The sequence below is a fragment of the Stegodyphus dumicola genome, chromosome 4 (genome assembly GCF_044657685.1).
Source record: "Stegodyphus dumicola isolate Sdum_Otavi_A_Nest chromosome 4, ASM4465768v1".
Taxonomy (NCBI): Eukaryota; Metazoa; Arthropoda; class Arachnida; order Araneae; family Eresidae; genus Stegodyphus; species Stegodyphus dumicola.
In genome coordinates, this window is record NC_140771.1 from 240081231 (window position 1) to 240106279 (window position 25049).

The window sequence follows — 25049 nt, forward strand, 5'->3', positions numbered from 1 at the left end:
ATTTTATATTTAGCCGTATAGGAACAATATGGTGTGCTGGAGATAAAAATGTTTATTTCGAAAAATGCTGACCACTGCTGGCTTTTAAATCCCTAACTTTGTAAAACAAAATTAAGTTCGCACAAAGTATAAAACAAATAAAAAATAAATTCTAAATTCGAGCTTCGAAGTGTACATGCTTGGTTGGACGACTTTAGAATTTGGAGGTTCTAGATACCGTTGTTTTTCCAAAATTCGGCGAACATACGGGCGTACGTACATACAGATTCTTAGTTATTTAAAAACAGAGTTAATAGTTATTTTCCCCCGCCCCCCTTGTAAAATTTTGGAAACAGAAATTAAACATATTTTTAAGTTCGGTTTGTATTTTTATCTTTTGTATCTGGATGGTTTGTACATATAATTGCATTACAATTTCAAATTGATGTAAGAAAACATCTTGCTTTAAAGAAATGTATTTATGAAATTTTAAGTTAACTTGTGAAGCCAAAACAAAACTCTGCTTGAAAATTTTTTTTAAATGAAAGAAAAAACTCAATTTGCGTAATCTAGTTCTTATGACTAATAATGTTTTAATGTTTTGCTATTTATAAATATTTGATATCATATATTATTATGCAGCAGTTATGAAGCGATAACATGAACACCTTTTATGGAACCATTGGGACTAATGGACCATCTTAATTATTCAGCATTCGAAGCCTTGTTGATAATCGTAATTCCTTTAATATGTTTTCCAATTTTAATTTTAATTCTTTATCGTTACAGAACATTTGTTAATTAATTCATAAACAAAATAATGCGGCTGCATATTCCTTACAATTTGGATTCAGTTTCGCTGAATGCAGCAGAAAAACAAGTTAACTTACCAAAATATATAAAATGAGGCTTTAGAAATATCCTTACGAGAATGCCGCAAATGTTCGTAAAAATAATTAAATGGGAGCATTGTAAATTGTCTCTCTTTAATTTAGTAAAAATCATATCAACTAGGTAAATTACAAAGAGAAAAAATAAAGATATTATAAAGTAGATTTGATGCAATAAAATCGCTCAATTAGTTAATGAAATACTCTTAATAATTTGAGTGAAAAATTTAAATGCCATGTGTCACGCGAAATGGCAACAAGTTCGAAGTGAACAAATTAGCAGGCTACGTTGAAGATAAATTAAATGTCTCATGCAATCGCAAATGTTTGCGAGGTTGTGCAGATGATAAACGCCGTGGTAGCACAACATAACGTAACACTCAATGATAAGTTTTAGAATTCTACTTAGTTAAATCCAACGTACTGCTATAAATTATAAGATAAATTTAAAGGATAGTAGAAAGAGATTAATATTGTTACGTTATTTTTCTTCCGGTTACCTTACGTACGGGTTCGTGTGGATTTGGAGTGAATAACGAGAAGAGCACTTGATGAAATATCAAAACACACTTTATTATTTAGTATTTTTCAAGACAGTTCCAAAATCACGTTTTACACTTTTCCAAGAAGTATTATAAACACGCTGCAACAATCAGCGACACAGCCTTCACACGATTAGGCTATAACGGTGAAGACAGCTTCACTGCACAGCACCCCAGTACAGTTCCCGACTCTGCTCGGTCGTTCTCGGAACTCCGCGTACTCTCGAGATTCTCCACGCTACAACTCGCGATGCACTAGAGTACAGCTCCCGACTCCTCGGTTCAGTCGTTCCCGGAGCTCAACACACTTTACTCGACGATGCACTAACCGCGATACACTAAGAGACACTTTCGGCGCACTCGACGACCCACTAGGCACTCGCTAAGCGAATGGTAACTCGATCGACTCCGCACGGACTGACCAACTCCGCATTAACTGACTCCGCATACCAGCAGGGTTTATATAGCTTTTGGCTTGTGTTCGAGAACATTCTGGACTAAACCGGTAAGAATTCGTTCCAGAAGGTTCTCCATCCGTCCATGGCATATCTCTAATTTTGTCGCCAAATGGGCAATTTCTCGCCAAATGTGGCAATCCTGCATTCTCTTGTCATTTTATGGCAGCCCTAAAACTGCTTTGCTGGGAAGCTACCCCACCGCACCTTGACTTAACATTTTTAAATTACATGCTTCTAATCTGAAATGCGAAATCTCTAAGTAATGAATCTCATTATATTTAAAGTGAAGTGAAAAAAATTCTTTTTAACCTTCATGTAATAATTATCTGCTATTTCGAAAAATGTCTCTCATACGAAAAATGCTCACCTAATTACAGGATATTTTTAAACTAGTTCTTTTAAAATACTGGAAGTATGACTGTGAAGCTGATCTGTGAAAATCAGTTTCAAATAAAATAAAAGTGAAATCTACCTTGAGGAACTTTAAAATATTAAGTAGAATGAAAAATGCGTCCTTGTTATACTGCTTATTAGATTAGCCGCCCAACCAGAATCGTGATTAACGATGCTGATTGCCGTACCGAAGGGCCCGGGCTCGAATCCCAAAGAAGGCATAGATATTTGTAAATGTATAGTGACTGTGCGGCATGGGAGCACTCTAAATATAACTGAAATTCCTCTCGTGAGGTTGTCGTAGGGGAAGAGTGGAGAGAGATCCTCCGACCCGTGTGGAAAGAGATCCTTGGACCCGTCCCCCGGAGTGCTCTCCATCAAATTTGGGGGGCGGTGCTCCGAAAAGTCGTAATGTCAACTGTATAGTGCTCAACGCTCTTGCCAACGACAGGCGCCACGTTAAATTTCGTGGACTTTCTCTGATGTTACTGTCAGACAACTCGGACAATTAAAATGTTTGAGTTTTTATGCACTTTTGTTTGCCGCGAAGTGAGAACCGAATTAATTGAATGAGAAATGTATCTCTAATGAAATTGGAGGAAATAAGTTTAAATAAAGTGCATCAAAAAGTGTGTATAATTTAATAGGTCGTACAAGGAAGTCTTGTGTAGGAGTCTGCAACAGATATTTTATTTCAAGAATCGTTGTTAATCTTTTGTTCTCGCATATCAGAAGATATGTAGTTCTGAATAGAATATTTATAACTTGAAGACTTTGCAATTATTTGCAAATAATTTGAAAGGAAAGTTATTTTTAACTTGCTTTTTATTAGTCTTGTGCATACAATAAACGCAGGGGAAACAAAGAACCGTTATTTTCCTCGCCCATGCAAATACTATTTACTCTGGTCGCAATTAACTCCAATAATATCGTTTGTTTAGAATACATTCCGCCTGAAGAGATCAATTACTTCCAATGAATCATTACCGAAAGCATACATGTAATGTACCTCTAACAATATTTTCTCTACAAAGTGCTTTCGGCAATCTGAATTACCAGCGATATCTCACTAATTACAATACTTTTACTGAAATATAATGATTTTGTCAAATAATCATGCATAGTAACGTTCGCAAGTTACAGTGTATAAACAATCGTTAAATAAATAGGTAGCGAATGTCTCTAGTCGGTAATAAGATGTCGATTTTCGTAATAAAATATCATTTCAATTAACTTTCATATTATGATAGTCCTTACAAAAGTTTCGGATAATATAAGCCAAACACAATATTATGAATGAACTTGAGAAGCATCAGAGGTGATAAAATTTATTAATTCAAAAATTATCTTTTCCTTTGTAATATAAGCTAAGCAATTATACGACTTTTATTAAGGTGGAATATTCCAGATTTGCACTTATTTAGACCTTCTGGAATTACCGGTTCTTCAGATTTTCCGAGTTTCACGCCAACTGTTTAAAACATTTAGCATTTTACTAAACAATGTGTTAATGTTTGTAAAGATTTGTAATGCAAACTCGAGCAACAAATTTATTTTGCATTCAGTACAATGAAAACAACCTCAAGTCCTACAAATGCAAATATACCATGTTTGCAGAGCACGCAAGATGACAGATGTCAGCCCGTTCAGTGCAAGGCAACTTAAAAAAAAAAAACCGATGTGTACACCACATGACTTCCTTGTACGGAATATTAAATTATACGCATTTTTTCTTGCATTTCATTTAAACTTATTGGATTGAATTAAATCTACTTCGCCGACAGCGCATAAACCACAATAGAATAAATGCATTCTTTAAAATTCACTCTAGTATTTGTTTACCATAGCGACACTCCGGCGCTAGATTCACTTAACAGTATTAATAATTATATAACAGTTAACGTATATATTTTGTTCATATTATAACTCATAATGCACAAAATTTATATCATTTAAAGAACAGAATTATCTAATCGTTGCCACATGTTCTATTCAAATACTGTAATAAAGCTAGAATGATGTATAAAAGAAATTAAGCAAACAAAACAAAAAAGAAGCAGTTTTTCACAGACGATTGAGTATTTCTCATTTAATTAATTCAGTTCTCACTTCGCGAGAAGGTAAAAATACATAAAAACTCAAAATATCTATATTAAAAATTACGAAGTAAATCTTAAACGCTTATTTCCTCGAAAAAAATTCAGAAAGAATTAAGCATGATTTAATTGGCGATAATAAATGAATGTGTCATCTTTGTTGTTGCGAAACTAAGTTTCTCTAGATTGGCAACAAATCCACTAGTCTCCTGTTTCAAACGTAAACATCAATGGCCGCCATAAAAAAAAAAGGCTTAGCGACACTTAGACAACTTTAAAATTGTTGATAATTCCAAAAATATTGCGTACAGATTTACTAAAGGCATAAAAACCTTAACCGGAAGATAAAAACAACATAATACAATCATTTGTAAAGCAAAAAATGTACAATTTACAAACATACAAGAGTAAAGAAAGTGATATCACTGAGCCGGGTAACAGAGTGGATATATGTATAAATATATTTATATACGTTTGGCGCGGCCGATTGCAACCAAAATACGAGGTGCACATCTACATGTTATATAGCAGTTCTATATACAAAATTTCAACGTTCTGAGGCTACTCGTTTTTGAGTTATGCGAGATACGTACGTACGTACGCACGTACGTACATACGTTCGTACAGACGCCACGAAAAATTCTCTTCAGAATTCATTTTAAAGCAGTTTTAGAATTTTTTTGAAGGAAAAGAGTATTTTATTCTGTCCTTACGTACAGATATCACGCAAAAACATCGTTAAATTGCATTCGATAGTGGTTAAAATGGATGTTTTCCTTGAAATATGCTGTCTGAAACTTTTCGCGATTACAATACTTCCTTTTTACTTCGAACAAGGAAGTAAAAAAGAGAAAGGAAAGCACATTTCCAGGCATTCTTCTGCAAGTGCAGGCAAGAAAACATCAGGAGGCAAGGCAGCAAGAAAACATCAGGAGTCCGTTAAATCTAGATTAGCGAGATTGAAGAGGGGCGTAGTTTGACGTCTATTTGGAACTGATAAAAGTGCTGATTTACAAACTAGGAAAGCTTCCAGACGACAGGTACAGCTATAAAGGAAGGCGGGTGTTGTTCGGCCAAGGTCCCACCGGTGACCGAAGACCGATATATCGCTGTGCAAGCAAGTGATCGAAACCAGACAGCGGGCAACATTGCTCAGCAGTTCCGCACGGCCAACCAGACGGCAAGTGTCCCGCTTTACTGTAGTGAGACGACTTCATCAAGATGGCCTGTTTGCCCGCCGTCTTAAATGCTGTACACTAAATATCGCAGCTAATTAGCGGCACCGTTTACAGTGTGTAGAGAACACAGCGACTGGACAACTCATCAATGGAGTCACGTCTTCCTTACAGATGAGAGTCATTTTAGTCTGAAAAACTATTATCTCCGTTAGTTGATATGGAGAGAGATGAGGACGTTATTTCATCCCGCAAACATCAGGATTGGGGTAAATCTGGCGTATTTGTATTGGGGAGGCATTTTGGGATGGGGCACCACATTTGTGGAGAGGATCACTTAGGAGTCATGCCATTGAAGAGCTCCTGGAAAGAAAAGATATCCCCAGAATGGATTGATCAGAGGTGCTCCTCTAATTTAAATTCCACTGAACATGTGTGAGAAATGGAGACGCCTGGAAGCAAAATACTCCAGAGAACACTAGACAACTGAAACAGATGCTTTTTGAAGTTCTTATCCCAAGAACTGTTAGGTAATCTGGTGATGAGTATCGACAAACAGTGCCACTCAACCATTGCAGTTAGAGGAGATCATATCCCTTACTAAGGCTTCTTTGGCTGGCTGTTCTTCCTCTTTGCCAGGTAGGTTTTTGTACCAACTTCATTTTTTCCATAAAGTCTTTTTCTTTCATTCTATACCGTATGCATTTCTTTTGCCACTGTATTTTCCTAATCCTTTAAGTAGCATATTATACCTCCGTCATATGAACTTCGTGTCTTTCAGTTGATTTTTGTGCAATTTAGTCGCGGCCAAAATCAAAAAAGTTTCTTAAGTTTTTCAGACTATTGTAGTTAATGACGAGTCTTGTTGAAAAATGTTCAGTGCTTCGTATAGTATGTGATAGGTGCGTGTTGATGGATGCCTTGTTTGTTCAAAATTCACATAGCTCCCAAAGCATGGATATTTGTAACTGCAACGCCTTTGCAAAATAGCAGCTCTTAAAATCTCTTGATCCAATCGAAATGCTGACGGAAGACGGAATGCGGAACCCCGTCTTCCATCAGGCGAAAGATTTGAATCAAAATCAAAAATCTGTGAAGCTTTAGACCTGGATAGTTTGACAAAATCAAATATTCTATTTCGGAGAAATATAGGCTCATTCCAAACTATATGGCAAAAATATAAAAGCAGATAGAGGGGATAGAAATAAGCAGACTTTGTAATGGAATGTGAGTTCAGAAAGGATGCGTTGAGGTGGCACAGAGCTTTGTTCAGCGGTATATAAAAGCGTTCTGCTGGAATAAATCATCATTACCAGTGACACGCATTTGATCTATGGATCTTAGAGGGCTCCGTTTCCTTCAATTGCAAACAGCAAGTATACCTTGTATATTAGAGTGCACACAGACCTAAAATTAAAAGATTAAAACACATGTACAGATAGTTGATAGTTGATAGTTGACGGGGGACGTGTGCACCATCCCTTTACCGTAATGGTTAATTGGCATATGCAACACGTCCACCTCTATCTTGAGCCAGATGGGCCACACAGGCGCCTCGCACCATACACCGAAATCAAGCGACCAGGCCATCCAGGTGGCAGTCCAAAAGACCAAAGAAGCCCCCAGAAGCATGTTCACACCAACCGCCCGGGCCTAGTATTTATTGAGTCAAAGTTCAACAAATACATGGCCAGACAAGGGCTCAAAAAAAATAAAATAAATAGATAAATAAAGGGTACATTTGAAGTTTTGACAAAGCATAAGATTATAAAAGTGCAAGTGCCAGTTTTGAATAAATACTAGAATCACATGGACATAATTAGAACAAAACACATACAGATAGCGATAACAATAGAAAACCAAAGGAGTAAACACCATTACAAAACTACTACTGCTACATACTACAATACTACAAAACTACTACTAGAATACTTACAAACAGTACTACAAACTGATACAATGCTAAATATTACAAAACTGCTACTGCTGCTACATACTAGGCTGATAATAATGCTGATAGTATGATATCGATGATGTAATGATCTTAATACTGATGGTAAGTTCAATACAATAGTTAGTGTACAAAGCAAGGATACAATACATAAATACAGTATGCAACTATATAAATACCAATGCAAGGTAAAGAGGATACATTATACAACTATATATACACGCATACACACATATATACATACATACACATATACAGATATATACCAATACAAGGTAAAACGATACTAATGATTCTGTACGAGATGCAAGACAAGATTGATAATTCAATATAAGATCAATAAGCCATATTGTTCAATACAATAGTTAATGCAAAGTTAATAAAACACTATTTATATTACTATACCAACTGTATATTTCCTATATTAGTGCAATTTTATATGACGCATATCTATACGATGCTCACAATTTAATATATATTACACAGTACTGTATTGCAGGGAACTTATAATTCAATTTTATACAAGATGATACATATCTGTACTATGCTCACAATTTAATGTATATATTATATAATACAGTATACAGTACAATATGATTTACAACTAATACGTAAGATAATGGATGCTATATCATTCAATTACAAAAGTTAATGCAAAATGAATGATACATTATTTATATTACGATACCAACTACACATTTCCTGTATTGCAGGGGACTTATAGTGCAATTTTATTATGTATACGATGCTCACAACATTGCAATTTCATATAAGATTAAACATATCCATACGAAGCTCACAATTTAATATATATATTATACAATACGGTTATACGATATAATATAATGTACTGCAAATACGTAAGATATGTGATACAATAGGTAAATTAACATGCTTACAGGGTTAGTATACAAGATACAACAATAGGTACAATACAATACTAAGAGTAAATAAATAGAGTATGTGACAGTATATAGACAAATGCAATGTAGAAAAATACATATTGTCAAGTAATTGGTAATAATTCTATGCAATATGCAATACAAGACATCATATACAGTATAAAATCGATAAGCTACGTCTATGATACTATTTATAATTTAATGGAATATTTAAAGCAAAAAGAGACCAAAATACTACTTTAACTTTCATACAGTATTTTAACACAATTGCTAGTTCAGTAAAATAATTAATACAATATTTAATTCAGTACGTATCTCAGGGTATAAAAAGAAGTGCAATATATATATTCTTAATAGTATGATGCCTATAAGGCAATGTTCTTAATAACTAAAGCGAATTAAATGCAATACTTTGTATACAATACACAAGAGCAACACTTCAGTACAATACTGAGGATAAAAAGACATATTTAGCAACAGTATAAATATACAAATGCAATGTATAAAAATACCTATGATCGATTCAATATTATTAATTCTGTGCAATATGCGATACAATGCAACAATATAGTTATACCAATATCTAAAATCTAAAGTCTAAAATTCTGCATGTAATTCAATAAAATAGTTAATGCCAAGTTGAATCAAGACTACTTATAACGTTATGCTAATAATCCAGCTAATAATCCAGTTTCTGTATTGCAAAGAATTTAATTTACAGTTCCATACTAAAGCATACATAGCGATACGATGTTCATAATTTCAATATGTTGCATCACATATTCTTAGGGTAGAGCTTATAACTCAACATAATATTACATAACTACCAGTTATTACAATGCTCGATACAATATTTTTGATATATAACCAGATTAGAATACTTAATATGTAGCTTGTAATTCAGTAAGATAGTAATACCATATCTATAGTTTGAGGTTGCGAGTATAATACTTATTGTGCAATATCTTATAGTGCATTTAAAATACAATACAATTTTTAATAATATTCGTAACAATACTGGGACTATTAAAAAGAAAGAATATAGTTTTAATATGTAAATAGACAAGAATGCAACTGGAGTGTACAAAAATACAATTGTATTATGAAAACACTATGTAAACAGACAAGAATGCAACTGGAGTGTACAAGAATAGAGTTGCATTATGAAAACAGGACAAAACCATTAACATTAGACAACCTGACATAGATCAGATCCATAACTGTGGAGAATGTCCATAATTTTTGAGAGTTTTCTGATAAGGTACTTCTGCTTAATTAAAAATTTACTAAATGCTAGTTGATTATTCACAGGGAAAGGAATGTGAAATTCCTCCGTTAACGGGCATGTAGTAATATAATGTTCAGGTATGCCTAGAGTTCCGCAGACACAATATTCACTATTTGCAATTCCATGCTTGTAAAAGTAGCTTGGAAATGGACCATGCCCCGAGATATATCTTACTAGTTGATGATTTGTTATCTGACGACATTGATCCACATACGTAATATGATTGTACGTTCGTCGACCGGTTTCATCAGTATCCCATTCTAGTTGCCATTGGGATATAACTTTTAAAAGAAGAGCTCGTTTTAAGTGAGATGTTGGCCACTTAAGAATCACTTCTTCAGCCTCGGCATCGGTATTTTCGGCAGCTGATTTGGCTAACTTATCTGCCAAAGTATTACCGTGATCCCCAGCATGGCCCTTAGTCCAAGCTAGCGTGATTTTATTTCCCACTTGATTACGAAGTTCACATTGGATGTCCGAGATAAGCGAAGAAGAATGTCTGGGGTTTTGAATCGCTTGAAGCGACGAAAGACTATCAGTGATAATTATTGCCTCCATAGCACCACTTGTTTTACAGTGTTGAACTGCTTTGAGAATGGCTAGGGCCTCCGCTTGAAATACACTATTATTTCCATGGAGATGACCCAGCCACTGATAAATTGACTGACCAGTATGAAAGGCTACAAGGGCACAGCCTGTCTGTTGATCTATTTTAGATCCATCAGTGTAATATTGAATGCTTGGGATAGGTGGCAGTGTTACGTCCTTAAGGAAAATCCGAAGTCCTGTTCCTTGAAGGACTGGATGCACATCCAAATGTTATGAGGGTTGTTCATAGTGCAATGGTGTGAAAAGTTCATCAAATAGGATGAAAGGTTTTTTCAAAACCTTGACGGATTGTATTGCTGCTTCCTGCAGAATACGTAGATGAAGAGGGATCAGTCCCGCCATGACATTTAATGCACTGGATGAGGTAGTACGAAACGCCCTAGTTATCTGTAAGGCAAATTGACGCTGGAGACTTTGCAAGTGGCGCACTTTGCGACCCTGCATGGGTTCAGCCCATATAGCAGCCGCATAGGTGACCATTCTCTCGATAACGGTGAGATAAAGAACCTTTTGTATATAGGGACTAATTCCCCATCCACGACCCTGCATTTGACGCAATTTACATGCAATTATAACAGTTCGTCTCTTTAGTTCCAAAACATGCGGCATCCAGTTCAGTTTCTCGTCAAAGATAACGCCGAGAAATTTGAGCTGCGGTTTGATAGGTATACGTGTACCATGAATGGTGATTCGAGGCCGTCGAACCAAAGATCCTCCTTTTTTAGGGATTAATAAAATTTAAGATTTTGGTTCGGAAATTGTTAATTTAATTCTAGAACATAAGTTATAAAAGAGATCACAGGTTTCAATAGCATTTCTTTGCAACTCTTCTCGAGTTCGTCCTTGAATGATAAAAACTGTATCATCTGCATACGCATATGCCCGGGTATGTGCTGGCCAGTTTGCGGCAATAACAGAATTAAATGTTATATTCCATAAATCAGGGCCAGCACAAGAACCCTGCGGACAGCCTCTGTTTTGTTGTCTTGTAATAATGCCATGATTAGTGGAGTAGATATTTTTTCTTTCCGACAAGTAACTTTGAAATGCAATAAATAAATTCTGAGGACAATCAGCTTGTCGAAGTGCCTCCAGTATTGCAGGCCACCACAGTGAGTCAAAAGCATTCTTAAGATCTATACTGATGAAAGTACTGTGGTGACCATTGTTGCGATTACGATGTATATCTTCTGTAATTTTTGATAATACTTGTAGGGTAGACCTACCTGGTCTAAAGCCATATTGGTGATCACTTAAAAAGTGAATTTTGTGAAGATAATGTTTTAAACGGTAGACAATAATTCTTTCATAAACTTTCCCCAGAGCAGATAATAGACATATAGGTCGATAAGATGTGGATAATTGCGGATCTTTGCCTTTTTTGAGAAAAAGAACCACTCTTCCAGCTTTGAAGATACAAGGAAATACACCATTAAGAAATAACTTATTAAAATAATCACAGAAGAAGAAGATGTGGGAATTAATGATTACACGAATTATAGAATAGTCAATCCCGTCGGGGCCTGGGGCCCGTTTTTTTGGAATACTTCGAAGAGTGGTTTTAATTTCTGTAACTGTAATCTGTGGATCATCCTCTGTGTTAGGAATAGAAGTTTGCTGCCTAATTGACAAGTGCTCTGGGGAGTCATCTGTAATATCATCCTGAGGAAGAACTGATGCTAGAATATCATTAATAGTATTTTCTATTGGGCTAGACCCAGCAAGTGATGATTCTGAAAGATACGTTGATGCAGGCTGGAAAAGCTTATCTCGAGCGATCTTATAGGGTAAGCCAAATATTTCTCTATTTGATGTGCAGTATTTTCTCCAAGCTTCTATTTTGCTCTGCATAATCATCCGTTTATACAGAGCACGCTCTCTTTGAAAAACTTGAAGAGTATTAGATGTTATTCCATTGCGTCGTTCAGATTTTAATCGTCGCCTAAGCGCACGACACTTCCGCTGCTGTATGCGAAGATCAGAGTTCCACCAATGTAAAGTATGGAGCTGCTTGGTAGTTCGCTTTGGAAGTATTTCGTGACAAATATCTTGAAGATTTTGCATTAAGGACTCTGAAAAACGTTCAATATCTTCAGATATGGTTAAAGAGTTGATTTGGTGACGAAGACGATTAAGAGTTCCACGAACTTTTCGACTAAACTGATTAATTTTCCTGCCAGGAAGATTATAACGAGGTAAGATAGGTAAAGAACTATGTTGTGTTACTTCAAAAGTGATATATTTATGGTCAGATAATGAAATCTCATCTCTGACCGTCCAATTACTTGTTAAGTGAGAGGTATTGGCGGATGTAAAGGTCAGGTCCGGCCAACCCACAGCATATAGTCTGTCGAAAGTAGGAATTGTATTCGTGGCATTGAGTAATACATAATTTTTAGAAGATAAGAAGTCTTCTAACAGACGGCCTTTGGGGTCTGTTGTTCGATAGCCCCAAGCAACAGAGTGAGCGTTAAAAGCGCCGCTGATAATCTGATGTTTATTACCAAGAACTCTTGTATAGTGTTCCAGGAAAGAGACTGTAGTGCTGATATCATCTGAGGGACTGGAGTAGATCGAAAATAATGCTATAGTAAAATTTTCTAATTCTAATAAAAGTGCTACTTGATCTTTAGTAATAGTAATAATTGATGGAGAGAATTGAGGGTTACAATTAATTATTGCTGAGCGTGGAGGATCTTCTGAATTTTCTCGATGATATACAGTCCATAATAAAGGAAAACCAACCATTTTGCCATGTCTAGTATATGGCTCTTGAACGAGAAGAAAATCAATTTTGTTGCTTAACGCAAACTCTATTGCCTGGGCAGTTGCAACTTGAGCTTTCTGAAGATTAATTTGCAAGAATTTGATGTTAGGAATAGAATTACATGAAACATTATACTGGGCATCTCTACTCATAGGTGGTGATGCTTCGGATTCTGTCAATATTACTTTGGTAGCAGTAACAGGTGTTGGAGTTTGCTGCGTGGTCAATCGGGACTTGATATCTGCTGCCGTTGTTATAATCGATGCAATTGATGCATGCTGCTGTATCGGCATCGGCCGAACAGTCCTTGGTATCGTGTTGTCCAGCACACAATGCGCAATAGTGGACGCTGCGGCAGTCTTTTTGCAGGTGCCCAAAACGTTGGCACTTGAAACATCTTTTGACATTAAAGTGCTCAGTGATAAGGTGGCTTTGCCAGCCGATGTAGATGCGAGGGTTGCACATGAAGGTTTGATATGCCCTTGGGCTGCACTCGGCAACCCACTTGACATTGCGTCGCTGCTTTAGACGAAATATAAGTTTAATTTCGTCACTAGTGAGGCCAAAGTCTTCTTGTATGGTAAGCTGTAAATCCTCCTGTGTCAGATCTGGGGATAAATTATGAATTGCAATAAGGGGTTTTTTTGTTGTGGGATTCTTTACGTTAACAAATGTAGCTGCGTGATCAGACGTTAAAGTAGCTGCTAATTTTTTCCGATCTTCTTCCGACTGGCAGACCACCGCCAGTCCACCCCGTTGGATAGGTTTGATCCGTTTAACTTGGACTCCAAGTTTCGGCAAAGGAAATTCCTGGGAAAGTTTATCTCTAAGCTTCCTGCTAGTTGTGTTCTCTTTTGGATATATTAGTAAAGTAGGTGTAAGAGCTGGTGGAAGGGATTGCTGTAATGCAGATGCGTAAGAGTGTCCAGGAGCTGGAGAAGGCAAAGCAGAGGGATTTGGAACTAAAGGAACTTGCTGCAGAGATGAAATAATAGGTGGGTTATGAATAACTTCATAGCAGACCACTGTTGATGTATTTACCTCAGCCTCAACTGTGGCTGGTTTCGGGATGTAATCCGGGCCCTGAAGAGCCAATTGCCGTAACGCATCCAATGAATGGAGCAATTTTTCTCGTGGTTCGAAAGGAAGTGTATACTTTCCTCCTCGATAGAGAGTTGCAATGGCACGAATATGATCGTATATAACAAATTAACTTTGTCACTATAATTGTTATCAGTTGCAAGCAATGCAGTAGGATCAAAGTTGTCATTCACTGGGTCATCCGTAAACGAAACTGATTGTTGAGGCATAGCGATGCGTGAATATTACATAAGCTCACACTAGGTAATTAATTTCCCATAAGAAACAGACTGTTATAATATAATTACAAACGACGTTAATATGCTTTATATCAGTAAAACATAATGAATGTTCAATATAAACAGAGAAATAATATATTATTATATAATAATATATAATCAATCAAAAATATGTATACGATATGTAAAGGCACACAGAAAAGGCTCAGAAAGATATAACACAGTTAAAATAACAGTAAACAGTCTTAAAAACTATGGAGAATACACTGTAAGGAGTTTGTCGAAATTGCACTCGACGACGTGAAGGAGTTGTGTCGAAATTCACAACGTTTCGACAAAATCAAGTATCATGTTTAAACTAGTATTCCGAGCCCAATGAACAGACCCTTTGGTGTTACTAGCATATTTTATAAAGTTTCAGAGAGCAATTAGCAAATTAAGTTTATTTGGGTCCAGATTTTAGCTAGGTTCCAGAAAAGGTTAGTCTTAAAATACTAATATCGAAGATAATGCAGTTATAGCCATATTGAAAATATAATATAATAGTATATGAAGAACTTACCAATTTGCCGAAAACCCGGTAATCCTAAGTGCATTAATTACGAAGATATTGATTTTGAAAAGAAATCACAGATTTCTGGACTTATTTTTCGACGAACTTCCTAAGCCTAGTACGGCAACCACGTGGTGGCCGGGCGGCACCCTTCCGTTACAAGGACGGCATATGAGGTGAACAAAATTATTGAACACACTTTTTCACAAATTTTTTGAAAACTACGATGCACACATACTAATGCGATCTATCCTTGGATTCAGCTCACATTCACGCACAATTTGATTTATCACACGCACTTCGCACTGTGAAACTTCCACTTGAAAAATCGAAAAATAGCAGGAGCGCAACGCAGCGTGGTCTTCACAGGTCGACTGTCCACACCGGAGAAGGGCAAGCTCGAAGCCGCCTTACACGGTTTAGTAATGCCTCAACCTTCAGAGGCTCTCCGAGAGGGCGCCAATGTCCTTGGTCAACCCAGGGGGACTTCACAAAGTCAGACACCGCCCGTTCCCAAGTACTGACCAAGGGGAACCAATCCCCCTCGAACAGCCTGCGATATCTGACAATGTAACGTTCCCACAACCAAGGGGCAGACAAGACGATACCAGTACCGTCCAAGCCTGAACCTATCGCCGAATAAACGATAGGTTCTAGTCCTGCAAAGATTGTTTATTTACCCCAGAAGTCGAGGCTGTCTAGACATTGGTCTAGCCAATTTACTGGACAGAACCCCGGGTCTTCTTCCATAAAATGGTCGGTTCCGGAAATTCCAACCCAGTCGACCCCCCAGGGATGGTATTCGAAATAATCAACCCAGGCGAGCCTGGTTACCAGCGAGGGCAACGAAAGGTCCTATGTCGGATAAGGACAGGAGAGACTATGTAGTGCGTGTCACTGCCCCGGTAGTTGCACCCACTTTCAGAAGGTCCACATCGAACCCTAGGTCTCCTCCCATAAAAATGGTCTGTTCCGAAAATCCAGTCCTTCCCAACTTCGAGGGAGTACAATTATCCTCCTCCAAAACACATGTACAAAGAAATTTACACTGGTGTGCAAACATTAAGGAAGAAGTCGAAAAATTATCGTATCAGCTGAACGAAGAGGCAGATCGGACAGAAAGATTAAGTAAGGTGATGTACGGTAGCACATGCGCAGATATGCAGGTAGACGTAATGGGGGAGTGTCTGAGTAGTATAAAGCATGTTGTCGGTGTAATATCAGTATTTCTGGCAAAGGGATTGCACGCCGTATGGCAGTTAAAATCACACCGAGTTGCTGCCTCAGCGAGAAATGGTGAATAATCAATCTGTTAGACGACATCTGGATGCATTTACCCGAGGTCGAATCATTGGGAAGTTGGAGGAAGGCCGCAGTGTGACAAGTGTGGCTGCAGAGTTCGGAATTGCTCACAGCATCGTTTCACGAGTTTGGAGACAATTTCAAAATACAGAAACAGCTATCCGGGGGTTTAGTAGTGGTCGTCCACGAGGAACCACACCCGCAGATGACCGGTATATTGCCTTACAGGCCAGAAGAAGCAGGCGGCAGACAGTAGGAGAAATCGTTAGACACACGACACAGGCGACTGGACGACCGATATCGCGTTTTGCCGTGGCCAGAAGACTGCACGGTGGTGGTCTGTTTGCACGACGCCCTGTAGGGTGTGTACCTCTAACGCCTGCCCATTGGAGAAGGCGTTCTCTGTGGTACCGGGAACACCGGAATTGGAGAGACAATGAATGGGGACGAGTACTCTTTACAGATGAGAGCAGATTCAGTCTGAGTAGCGATTCTCATCGCATACTCATTTGGAGAGAGCGGGGAAGCCGCAAGCATCCCTCGAACATCATTGAAAGGGACAGGTATGGAGGTGGCGGTGTTCTCGTTTGGGGAGGCATCATGCTTGGTAGTCGTACAGACCTTCACATCTTCGACGCAAGTTCAGTCAACGGGACCCGTTATTGTAACGAGATTCTTCTTCCATAGGTGCGTCTTTTTAGAGGCGCTATGGGTCCGCAGTTCCTTTTCATGGACGACAATGCACCATGTCATTGCACAGTAGCTGCTCTTAGAGAGTGAGGATATTGAACGTATGGATTGGCCGGCACGATCTCCGGATCTCAATCCCATCGAGCATGTATGGGATTTTCTAGGCAGACGCTTGGCAGCTCGTACCTTACCACCAGTAACGATTCCGAAGCTTCGATTGGCGCTGCAAGACGAATGGGCAGCAATGCCTCAACAACTCATTGACACCCTCATTCTCAGCATGGGCAGACGCTGTGAAACCTGCCTAGCAGTCAGGGGAGATCATATCCCCTATTAAAGACCGGATGTTTCTTGCTGGACACCCATCACAGGGATGTTTCGGCCTTCAGTCGCATTGCGCTCCATGCTACTTTTTCAATAAAGCTTCTTTTTATCCCTCTGATTTCTCTTTTAGTAAGTGTTGCTTACATTACTCATGTCCTTACGTATTGGGGATCTTACGGTATTAAATGTGTTGATTTGGAAAGCTTTTGTACAAAGTTATATTGAAAAAACCGTCTCGTCCTTAATTTTTGCACACCAGTATATGTTGCAGTTGTAACTAACAACACAAAGTTTATCCATCTTGCAATATTTTCTCTATTACTAAGAAACAAACAATCCGAATGTGTTTTCGTCACGTTGTCGAAAGACGGTGACACATGCTACTCAGTTTTGAACATACTAAATGCTGCACCCAAGCATGTGCACCTCGAAGTCCGAACTTTGAATTTCGAAATTTGATGCTTATGTTTCAATATTTAATACAAGAACTATATAAATAAACTTCTAAAATCTAAGCGTCGGAAGCGGCTGTGAACCACTGCTATTGCCAATGTTATGTTATTCTTTACTTAGTCAATTTTTACTGATTGTCTAAAGCACTTTATCGCAAACACAATTTATTCGTATAGTTAGGCTGTGTCATTGTACAGTCTTTCTAGAGCTCGTTAGTTTATGTTGCCAGAGAATACGAAACTCTATAACCTTTTTTTAAATTCCTTTCACTCTGACAATATTATTAATTAGATTAAATTAGAAGTTTTTCATCCATGTCAAATCTACCTTTATCTCATATGGAATTTGAATAATAAAAAACAAAAGAACAGTTGACAAGTCTTGTATTTTTCAAGTAAATTTGTAAATAATTTTTCTACTTGAAAATGACAGGAAGATCTAAAATAAAAAAAATAATTCATGGAATATTCTTAACTCCCAATTTAGAAAAACAGAATGAAAGTTCTTTAAAGAAAAGTTTCTCCTATTACTTAGATTGCCTTTTTCAATCAAATTGAGCCACACTGCGCACATTGTTCCTGCTTGCTGGAGGAGGACGAAGATTATAGATATGAGACATTCGATAGTCAAATTCTCCCAATCTTAAAAAAATGATAATAAATAAATAAATAAATAAAAATGAAAATCTTGAAAGCGTTCAGATCTTATAAGACGCCCAAGGGGAACTTTTTTTTAACGTTTTGTGAGTTAGCTTCATTTATTAAAAATCATGTTCTTCGCATTTAAACCTCATAACTTCAATTTAACAGAAATATCACAAAATATTAAAAAACAGTATATCTTCAGAACTTCCGATATCGCGTGCTGGAGATAAAAACGTTTTTTCCGTACAGTGTTGCCATTGCTCGCTTTGAAATCGTTGAGTTTGTTAATCAAAAATTCATTAAAATTTTACAAAATGTAAAACAGATAATAACACACATTCCAAATTCAAATTTTGGGCCTCTAAGTTCCATGTTCGGGTGGAGGATCACATTATTCAAAATTCGATGGCTGCAATTACCGTTGTTTTTTAACAGTGCAAGAACCATTCATACGTTTATATAGATTCTTCATGATTTAATTTGTTTAAATATCATACAAGCGGTAATATTTGATGGCAACAATTTAAAAAGCGATACAGCCGTTTATAGTGAAACGCCACAAAATACTGTTTTGAGACCAATAGCTCTTCTGGGTTACAGCCCCTTTGGGCTAAAAAAATTTTTTTAATTAAGATTCAAAAACTCGAAACCTAAAAAACCGTTAACCATTTCAACTCAGAACTTTGGAAACATATCTTTTTTACATCTCATAGAAACATTTATTTTTTAACAAACTGCGTTTTATTTTGCGATTGTTGATTACAGAAATACCCGAATCATCAGTTTTACCTCATGGCACTGTTACAGCAAGCCATTTTATAAAAAAGGAAGTAATATGTATTACTCGTAGTGATGATATATATTGCTAAAAGTAATTAATTATCTTTAGTAATATACATTACCATACGAGTTGTTTTTCGAAATCTGTCGGAAATTTTAAATTCCGCAGGGTTTTGATATTTCTAATATTTAAAACTAAACGCTGTTGCTTAATAACTTTCCTTCTAATGTCAATCATAAATATGAATAAATAAGTTAATTGACTAACTGCAGATGAATATTCAACAAAATTAATTTATTAACTCATTTAAAGTATTGTCTACCTAACGCGAGTCCAATAACCTCGCTTTTCATTTGATTTCCCACGACATTTTAAGTCAAATTTTTGTATACGAATTCTTAACGAACCTGGCCTTTCAAGACGTTTTCCACTGAAAGCTCAGTATCAAAGATTACTCTTTCAAAGGAAGTCAGAAATTCTTCCGGTTTTAGAAATATTTCCATTATTCATCGAAGAAAAAATTCAAAGTCGTTATCTGATAGTTGCCGTGATAAAATGGGTTCAACAATAGTATGAATATCGACCCTCGTATAAACGAAGAATGTTCAATTTTTGTGGAACTAAACATTTTATTTGTTATTTACTTGAAATAGAAGCTCTGAAGGGGATGAATATTCTGCGCAAGACAGCAAAATTATCCTTCCTCTCCACTTTCGATCCATCATCATTTCCCTAAACGGGATCCATTTAGAATACTGTTGCATGAAGAACAAAATCAATGGGTGAAGCTTCAGTAACTTCGAAAAAACTTTTTTTTAAAACAGAGAAAGTAAAAGTCAAAGTGGGAAAACTTACAAAAGAAAAAAATATTGCACGAAGTATAACCGCAGATCATATTGTATAATAATGGTCAAAATATCAATCGCTATTGACTGTAAACTGTAATATCTATCTCTTTATAAAGATGATTCTAAAAAGGAAAAATGTAAGAACAAACAGACTTACCATCACTACACAAAATTGATAATTCTATCAAATTCTTTGCCCCCCCCCCGATATTTTGCAACTGAATTTTTGATAGCACTAAAAGTCGATCGCGACCAAAGTAATATCGATATATTTTTTTTAATCTTATGTATGTTTAAGCGTAGAAAAATGCATATTTGGGAAAATACGCAAAAGTTAAATAATCATCTTACAAGATGGCAAAGCAAATAATATTTTGAAGAATAGATTAGAGTAGATGTTCTCAGCCGGGGGTAGAGGGATTTTGTAGTTTCAGGGAGGGAATGCAGTCAGCTTTTTATTTATCTGTTAAACATTTAGTTTTATTTTATGATTATAAAAACTACTTTTATGGTATTTATCAACATTTTCTACACTTTTTTGATGTAGTATCAACATTTCTTACACTCTTTGTTTTTAGTATTTATAAATATTTCCTACACTTTTTCTACAGTAGATAAATGTATAACTTTTTTTAACCGCGCAGACGATATAGTAGTTAGGAGAGCCGACTGCCATACCGAAGGCCCGGGCTCGAATCCCGGAGAGGGCATGGATTTAAAACGGTGGCCGACGTATTAGATACCTCCATTATAAAATGACCAGCAATCCTGGCCTTAGTAGGCAAAAGCCCAGAATAGCTAATAACGCCAGCCATTTAAAAAAAGAAAAAAAGGTTTCAGATCTGATATTATGCCCAAAGAGGCGTTTTTTTAACCTTTTGTGTGTTTGTTACCTTTATTTATTAAATATTGTTGTGAAATGTCCAGGTGCGGTAAGATAGCTTCCCCGCAAAGCAGGTTTAGGGTTACCATAAAATGGCAAGGGAAGACAGGGTTGCCACATTTGGTGAGAAATCGCCCATTTGGCGACAAAATTAGATATATGCCATGGACGGATGGAGAACCTTTTGGAACGAATTCTTACCGGTTTAGTCCAGAATATCCTCGAACCCTGCTATATAAACCCCGCTGGTATGCAGAGTTGGTCAGTCCGTGCGGAGTCGATCGAGTTGCCAGTCGGTTAGCGAGTGCCGAGTGGGTCGTCGAGTACACCGAAAGAGTCTCTTACTGTATCGTGGTTAGTGCATCGTCGAGTAGACTGTGTTGAGCTTCGGGAACGACTGAACCAAGGATTCGGGAGCTGTGCTCTGTGTGTCGTCGAGTGCATCGCGAGTTGTAGCGTAGAGAGTCTCGAGAGTACGTGGAGTTCCAAGAACGACCGAGCAGAGTCGGGAGCTCTACTCTGGTGCTTTGCAGTGAAGCTGTCTCAACCGTTATAGCCTGATAATCTGAAGGCTGTGTCGCTGATTGTTCCAGCGAGTGCATAGTAGATCTTCGACGACTGTAAAATGTGACTTTGGAGCTGTCCTGATTAATATTGGATAAATAAAGTGTGTTTCGATACTTTATCAAGTGTCGTCGTTATTCATTCCAAATCCTTACGAACCCCGTACGTAACGAACGTACTAAAGGAGAGAAAATAAAGTAACAATATCATGTTCTTCGCACTTAAACTACATAAACTTCAATTCAAAAGTAATATCACGAAATAATTTAAAAAGAGCATATCTTTAAAATTTCCGATACACAGTTTCGCATGATGGAGATAAAAATGTTTTACTTTTTGTACAACGTTGTCATTGCTCGCTTTGAAATCGCTGGTTTTTTAATCAAAAATTCGTTAAATTTTTACAAAATATGAAATAGATAGTAAAACAAATTCCACATTCTAAATTCCGGTTTCCAGATGCCCATATTCGGGTGGAGGACTACATTATTGAAAATTGAAAATTCACAGTAAGAGAAACATACAAACATTCATTCCGGTTCTTCATTGTTTAATTTCTTTAAATATAATGCAGGGCTCTAATATTTGGTGTCAAGAATTTGAAAAGCGAAACGCACTTTATAATGAACCAACGCAAAATACCAAAACGAAATTAATAACACTTCTGAGCAAATTGCCCCTTTGGGTTAAAAATGTTTACTTTTCAAATTTTAGTGGGCAATGAGCTTCAAGCAGTGGTGAAAGCGGTGTATGGTGTAAAAAAAAAATATTAGCAGCCCCTTAGGTTAGAGTCAGCAATGGTTGGTTGGTTTGTAAAATTGTTGGCTATTATTTAAACTACATATGTATTTGTAGCCGGTGTGTGTCTCCGCCTATTAAAACGTTTTAGAAAGGAGGAAGGGTTAATACGCTGTGACAATTAGAAGCAGATATCGAATTCACATTATAAATTTTTAGACGTATACTCTGTACTCACATATGCTGTATAAGACATATATACTCTGTACTCCATACGCTCTGTAAGTTACTCTGTAGAATTATTTTACTTCAGTATTTTCTAAGATTAAATCAGCTTAAGCAACTTTTACTTCCACTAATTTTGCTGAAAACGTGGTGGAATTATGATTATTTTCTGTGAATGTCTTTTGACGCTTTCAACGCCCTTAGCGGTGTCTTTCATAAACGGTATCAGTCTAGTGAACGTTATATTTTGAATGATACATTTTTTACGCTACTAAATATTTCGGTATTTCTTATTCAAGCTGCTTAGTAGGGTTGTTATCAAATAAAATTATTAAAAAAATATTGAAATTTATCTTTCACGCAGCATTACAAATAGCCAGTTATTAGAGTATTACCGTTCTGCAAAACAAAAAAGATCATATATATATATATATATATATATATAATTTTTTTCCCCATTCCAAATTCACTTAAATTTTTTTCATTCTGAAAATTTAGCATTCAGTTCTTTGCACTCGAAAGGTAACTCTCCGTCACCATTTCTTTCGGTGCAGTAACTCGTGGGATGACTCTCGAGTTACGATTTGATTTGATGGTGTAACTCGAGGGGTCACTCTCGATCATCACTCGGTTTGATGCGATAATTCCAGCGTTAATAATGTTTATTTAGGTTTGGTTTGGGCAATATTGCTTCATGAATGTATTCAAGATTACATGCATATAAAACCACTGCCTAGTCGTTAATCTTAGTTACGTTTTTTTAGATTTATTATTATATATGCGTCATCGATGTTAGTTCGAATTCGACAGTTGTGGTGTAGAGTTATTAGGATTCTTGAAGTAGGAAATACGAAAAATGAGCAGTGCCCTTCCTGGAACTAGAATACGCGCCGAATGTTGTACCGTTACACCACGAAGGGTTGCAGAAAGAAAAAAAATATCATATACTCCCCTTTTAAGGGATGACTAGGGATTAGGGGAATCAATCGCCAAATCTTGGTGGTGAAGAATCATCATCTACCACATTTTTAGTTTGGGCGCCACCGTAGATTCATTAGGATTTTTGAAGTAAGGAGACACGAAACATGAGCAATGCCCTCGCCGAGTGTGTTACTGTTACACCACGAAGGCATCGCTGGGACACCCATCTGGACGTCTCGAATACGCGCCTAGTATGCTACTGGTTACACCACGAAGGGTTGCAGAAAGAAAAAAAAATATCATATACTCCCTTTTTAAGGGACGACTAGGGATTAGGGGACCCAATCGCCAAATTATTATCGACATTTATTATCGATTTCATATTTTGTAATACTTCAACGAATTTTCGATTAACAAACTAAACGATTTCAAAGCGAGCAATGGCAACACTGTGCGAAAACAATAAACATTTTATCTGCGCTCGAAACTCTAGACCGCGCAGTTTCAAGGCCGGCAAACGCTTCAATAGCTGATGGTTCCGCGTCTGCTTCAACTTCGACATTAAGGTATCTTTCTCTCACACTTTCGATAAGTTCATCATCATTTAGAATTTGAAATAGAGGGGCTGACGAATCACACACCATCTGGTCTGCTGTATCCTCAGTACTAACTTCTGAACATCCAGGAATTTCCAAAAGAATGTTTCTTAATTCCTCAAGCGGCACGTCATCCTCATCTTTTACTCGTACTTTCGCTTAACTTTTCTTGAGTTCTTTTTCCTTTTCTCCTTTTCCTTGTCTTCTTCAGCTGATTCTGAAAAATTCTAAAATTCTGAAAGCGATTCGGATAATCAGCGATGCGGATAGTCGGAGTTCGGATAATTGGAGCTGTACTGTATGTCAAAGTTTGTATTTATAAAGCATCCACTCGTAAGATTACCTTCTCTGTAAGAAAATGTATTTTATTCTCTTAACCATTTTCTGTAACTTGTATGCCTTATATTATTTTCTCTTGCATGTATATTTTCGATAGCGTCAGTTGAAATGAGAGACATAATGCTGTTGAAAATTCCGAAATTCAGAAACAAGGCAATGCAAATAATATGTTTATGTAAAATATCCTTTTTGAAGATCTGTTTTCAATATATTCAACCACTCTTTACAAATGGGTTTCCCGTGAAGATTCGGAAAAGAAAATATCGCTATTGTATATCATATCGCAGATAACGAACACAAGTACGTAAGACAAATGCAGGTATAAATCTACTGAAATTTCATTCAAATAAAAAAATACAGTCATCATACTCTATCAAACTTCAACTTTTTCCCCTCAAGGACGACTATGGCATGTAACGACGACTTCTGACTATTTTATGACTATTTTATGGCTAAGAATTCTTTTTATAGTTTATATGGGTATCATAAAATTGAATTTTATTGTTTCCTTTCCTAAAAAATGTTTTTATTCTTGCAGGGAAATTTCGAAACACCCTTAAGAACCATCCAGTTTGATATCCCAAGTCACAGTTGGTATATTTCATTAAAATTTGTTTAAGATAATAGAAATATTTTTTAACGTATACTATTTATTTCATCACCCCGCTAAAACCTCGATGCTATAAAATTCTTAGTTAGCATAAAAAACGCATAAAGGTTTCTCATGCGAAAAATTTCAAATTCAGTGCATAAGAAATAAAATTCAGTGCTAAACAGCAATTTTCTCAGATAAACTAAATAAAAAATAAAAATAACTAA

The 25049-nt window shown here is 36.7% G+C and overlaps 1 long non-coding RNA gene across 1 annotated transcript in view; it reads left to right on the top strand.

The window, feature by feature from the left end:
- LOC146997843 (uncharacterized) overlaps nt 1-24824 on the top strand; it is a 98822-nt gene extending 73998 nt beyond the window's left edge. Inside the window, exon 3 of the long non-coding RNA XR_015040552.1 lies at nt 24769-24824. This is a non-coding gene — a long non-coding RNA (uncharacterized LOC146997843). The remainder of the gene's footprint in view (nt 1-24768) is intronic.
- Nucleotides 24825-25049: the final 225 nt, after the last annotated feature.